Source organism: Gracilinanus agilis, chromosome 1 (genome assembly GCF_016433145.1).
Source record: "Gracilinanus agilis isolate LMUSP501 chromosome 1, AgileGrace, whole genome shotgun sequence".
NCBI lineage: Eukaryota > Metazoa > Chordata > Mammalia > Didelphimorphia > Didelphidae > Gracilinanus > Gracilinanus agilis.
The window spans coordinates 735,134,097-735,139,736 of NC_058130.1; positions in this window are offsets into that span (position 1 = coordinate 735,134,097).

Consider the following 5,640-nt stretch of genomic DNA (forward strand, 5'->3'; position numbering starts at 1 on the left):
GGGAGGGGAAGGTAGGACCTGACCAGGGCAGAGGAGATAGCGAGGGCAGGCTCGGGAGTTGGGGAGGGCAAGCGGGGGTGAAAGAGGAGGAGCGGGCAAACCTGGAGGTGGCGTGGAAGGGGGCAGGTTTGAGGTGGAGAGAGAGAAGGCCGGGAGGAGAGGGTGAATGGGGAAGAGGAGAGGCCTGCGGGAAGGCAGAGGACTCAGGCCTACTGGGCCCCAGCCCGAGCACTGAGGGGCGGCGGCCCAGTCCCCGGTGCTGGTCCTAGTCCCCGGCCCCTGCGCTCACCGGCAGCCGCGGGGAGATCTCGGCCGAACAGCAGTGGCAGAAGTACCGTCCGGGTTGCGGCGAAGCCTCCGCCATTTCCCTTCCCCCCCCACCCCTCCCCCCCAGGAACCCCAGCGCGCACGCGCAGCGCCCTCGCGCCCGCCCGGCCTCACGTACGCACGCACGCACGCTCACGCCTTACTCGCGATTCCCCGCACGCACGCACTCTCGCCTAAATTGCCCCCTTTTCGCACTTACGCACGCGCGCGCCCACGCACGCGTAGAAGGAGCTCGAATAGGCGGTGCCGCCGAAGCGTTGAGGAAATATCAAGGAACGAAGCTGCTGACGCGCTTACGGCAGCCCGAAAGGGCCGAGACGCGAGGGAAATTCCATGCGCCTGCGCGTCTGAGTCTCTTACACGGGCAGGGAGACGAACTTGTGCGCCCCCTGGCGGAGGTTCTCGGAACAAGCTCAAAAGAAAGCACGTGGCTGGGGAAGGGGGCAGGGCTGGAGGGTAGGATCCAGGAAGTTTTTCGTCTCCTTCATCCCTACGGAAAAACTGTTACTTCCAGACTGTATGGAAGGGTCTCGGGGCAGCTAGCTGGCTCAGTAGATAAGAGAGCCAGGCCTAGAAATGGGAGGTCCTGGGTTCTAAATGTTATCTCCGACACTTGGTATGTCTGTGACCCTGGACCAGTCACAACCCCAATTACCTATATCGCTTACAGATCTTCTTCCTTAGAATCGATACTAAGACCGAAGGTAAGAATTTTTAACAAAGAAAAAGAAAAAAAGACCTTACGGCTTAAGCCTTAGTAGGCTGGTTTCTTGCCTCCCAGCATTGGGCGGTCTCAGTGACTCCTAAGCTTGGACCATGCCCTCCAGCATCACTTTCTAGAGTGACCCAAATGACCTACATTAATCATTCATTCGTTCAGGCATTCGTTCAGTCAGGGCAGAGGGCCCTCCAGTCCAGCACCACTATCAATGCCCCACATTTTCAAGATGAGAAAAATAAAACTCAAAAGTAAAGGATTTGACCAAGGCTATAAAGTCATTGACCTTAGGAATCACCTCACCCAAACCCTCATTTTACAGAAAGGGAAACCAAGTCTCAAACGTCTGTTCAGGGTGACTAATTAGTGGCATGGTCAGAACTTGAATCCAGGTCTTTGGGGCCAGGCCAGTGGTTTTCTGCCTCCTCCATTTATGTTGGAGATAAAGCGCATCTGTGTCACCTTAGGGAACAGTCTTCAGTCCTAGCCTAGAGTTAAGCTGTTTTCTTAAAACTTGTGTTTTTGGTTACTGTTATGTGGATTGTGATGGAAAATGAAGAATTGTGTCTTAAAAGAACCTTTTCCACTTGGCATAGGAAGGTAAAAAAGGGGTCCCACTCTGTCAGTTATTGGCCAACCTGTCATTCATTAGGACACTAATCAAGGATTTATTAAACACCTCCCAGGTGCCAGGCATTGTACTGGGACAGAAGCAGTGCTTGTCTCTCATGCGTCTACCTTCTAGACAGGTTGGTATATTCAGAAAAGATGAAACACCTGAACTGAGCCTGGACAAAAGTGTAAGAAAATGGGGCATCGAGGTGGCTGAGTAGATTGAGAGCCAGGCCTAGAGACAGAAGGTCCTGGATTCAAATGTGGCCCCAGACACTTTCTAGCTATGTGACCTGGGCAAGTCACTTAACACCCATTGCCTAGTCTTTACCAACTCTTCTGTCTTGGAACCAATAAACAAAATTGACAGAAAGTAAGAGTTTAAGTAAAAATTGTGTAAGGAAATAATAAACAAATTAGGTGAACAATAATATCTATGGGAACCAATAAGATCTATGAGAAAGGAAGAAATTTCAGACCAAGCAAGAGACAGAGAACATTACAAAATATAAAATGAATAATTATGATTATATTAAATTAAAAAGGTTTTATATAAACAAAACAAATGCAAACAAAATTAGAGGGGAAGCAACAAATTGGGGGGGGGATTTAATAACAAAAACCTCTGACAAAGGTCTAATTTCTCAAATTTATAAGGAATTAAGTTAGTTATACAAGAAATCAAACCATTCCTCAACTGACAAATGGTCAAGGGACATGAATAGGCAGTTTTCAGATAAAGAAATCAAAACTATCAATAATCACATGAAGAAGTATTCTAAATCCCTAATTAGAGAAATGTAAATCAAAACAACTCTGAGGTACCACCTCACACCTAGCAGATTGGCCAATATGACAGTAAAGGAAAATAATACATGTTGGAGGGGATGTGGCAAAATTGGGACACTAATGTGAATTAATCCAACTATTCTGGAAGGCAATTTGGAATTATGCCCAAAGGGCATAATTTAATTTAAAATAATTTAATTTAATTTAAAATAATTTAATTTAAAAGATTACATACCCTTTGGCCCAGCCTGTTGGGTTTGTACCCCAAAGAGATAATAATGAAAAATATTTGTACAAAAATATTCAGTCACATTGTGGTGGCAAAAAAATGGGAAAATGAGAGGGTGTCCCTCAATTGGGGAATGGCTGAACAAATTGTGGTATCCGATGTTGATGGAATACTATTATGCTGTAAGGAATGATGAACTGGAGGATTTCTATATGAACTGGGAGAACCTCCATGAACTGATGCAGAGTGAAATGAGTAGAACCAGGAGAACATTGTACACACAAAGTGAAACATTGTGGAAAAGTCCAATGTAATGGACTTTACTACCAGTAGCAATGCAATAATCCAGGACACACCTGAAGGACTTATGAGAAAGAATGCTATAGAAAGAACTGTGGGAGTAGAAACGCAGAAGAAAAACATAGGGCTTATCACTAATCACTTGTATATATGGGTATATGAATTGGGGTTTTGGCTTTAAAAGATTTCTCTATAGCAGCGATGGCAAACCTTTTAGAGATGGAGTGCCAGGCCCAGCCCCCACCCCACCCCAGTGCTGTGCCCGTCCCCCCCACCCAGTGCCAGGTGCCCCACCCCCCTTACCCACACAGGGGAGGGAGGAAGCATTCCCATTGGGCTGCTGGGCAGAGGGGCGGGATGTAAAAAAAATGTCCCTCTGCCTTTCTAGTAATGAACTCTGGTGGGCCAGGGAGCACGTGCCCACAGAGAGCTCTCAGAATGCCATAGGTTCGCCATCACAGCTCTATAGTAAAAATGAATAATATGGAAATAGATATCAAGTGATAACATTTGTTCAATCCAGTGGTGTTGCTTGTTGGCTCTGGGAGAGGGGAAGCAAAGAAAATAAAGTATGTAAACATAGAAAATATTTTAAAAAGAAATAAAGAAAATTTTAAAAAAGAAAAGAAAAAGAATTGCGGGGATGAGGAGGTGCAATCTTTAGAGATAGTGTCAGGTTCACCGAACAGCTTTTGGTTCAGTTTTGTCTAGTACTTAGAGGTGTTCGGAAGGAAATTATGTGGGGGCTTTGAATGCCAGACTGAAGACTTGTCTTGTATCCTAAAGCCAGTAGGGAGCTATTGAAGGTTTTTGAGTCAGGCAGATCTGTGGCTTATTAAGATTGTTTTAGTAGTGCATGGTTTGAAGAGGGGAAAGGCTGGAGGCAGAAAAAGTTGTCCCTAATAGTCCCAAGTGATAATGAGGGTTCTGAGCTGGGGTAATCAAAGGAGGAAGATGGAAGATCGGTATGGAACCAGAATGCAATAGGACTTGGCAACTGAAAGGATGGAAGTGAGAGTGGGGTGAGGGAAGAGAAAGTTGGTCAGAATTTGGGTGCCTGGAAGGATAGTGGGGCATGTGACAGAAATAGGATATGTAGAGGACAGAGCTTAAGAGAAAAGGCAGGGGCAGCTAGCTGACACTGAGAGCCAAGCCTGGAGTCAGGAGGGCCTGGGTTCTAATTTGACCTCAGATACTTCTTAGCTGTGTGACCCTGGGCAAGTCACTTAACACCCATTACCTCAACTCATTTAATTCCCACTGCCTTAGCTCTTACTACTACATTCTGTATTAATAGCAATCCTAAGACAGAAGAGCAGCAAAGGCCAGGAAATGGGGGTTAAGTGACTTGCCCAGGGTCACACAGCTAGGAAGTATCTACTTAATATCAGTTCTAAGACAGAAAGTAAAGGTTTAAAAAAAAAAAAAGATACAACTGAAAAAAGCATTTTGGGTTTATCGGGAAAGAGATAGCTGGCAACTTTTGAGAGTGTGGCATCCCTCTTCTCAAGAGTAGTCTGAAGCCAGATTGCAAAGGGTCCAGGAGGGTCCTGGGGGAGGAGGTAGAGAAGCTAGCCAGCTCTCTGGGAGCTCTTCTAGGAAAGGGAGGTAGAGGTAGAGGACGGTATCTTCAGGACATGGTTCTAATCCATTTTTCTCACCTCATTTCATATTACCAAGTCTTTGACTGAAATCAAGCCAACAATCAAGCCAGCAAACATATATTAAGCGTCTCCTACGTGCCAGGCGTTGTGCTAGCCCCTGGGGATAGAAAGAAAAGCAAAAGACAATCCAAGTTCTGAAGGAACTCTTGGTGTAGGAGTTCATCTTTGAAAAAAAAACAACAACAAAAACCCTTACAATTCTGTCTTAGTAGCAATTCTAAGACAGAAGAGCAGCAAGGGCTAGACAATCTGGGATTAAGTGACTTGCCTGGGGGTCACACAGCTAGGAAGTGTCTAAGGCTAGATTTGAACTTGGATCCTTTTGACAAGGTGGACACTGCCTACTGCACCCTGAGGCAGTTTTATTATACAGTCTTTTTAAAAATTGTATTGATTTAATATTTATTAAACCCTTACCTTCCACCTTAGAATCAGTATTGGGTATTGGTCCCAAGGCAGAAAGGTGGTAAGGGTAGGCAATGGGGGTTAAGTGACTTGCCCAGGGTCACACAGCTGGGGAGTGTCTGAAGTCATATCTGAATCCAGGATCTCCCATCTCCAGGCCTGGTTCTCTATCCACTGAGCCACCCAGCTGCCCCCTCAGTGCTCCAATGTTTGCAAAGCACTTTATAAATATCTTACTTGTTCCTCACAATAATCCTGGAAGATAGGGGCTATTATTATTCCATCTTACAGATAGAGGAAACTGAGGCACAGAAGGGTTAAATGGCTTGCCTGCAATCACCCAGCTGGTAACTGTCAGAAGCTGGATTTAATCTCAGGTCTTCCTGACTCCAAGTCCAGCACTCTTGCCCACTGTGCCACCAATATCAGGGAATATAAAGAAAACCAGCCCTTGGTGACCTGGATTAAATCGAGGGGCACGCCTTCTACAACTTCCTTCCCTCTCTCGAATCATGGGGTTTTTTCCTCCCCTGGGTTATACACATGTATTATGATACAAAACATATTTCCATGTTGTTTATTTTTCTAAGTGAATA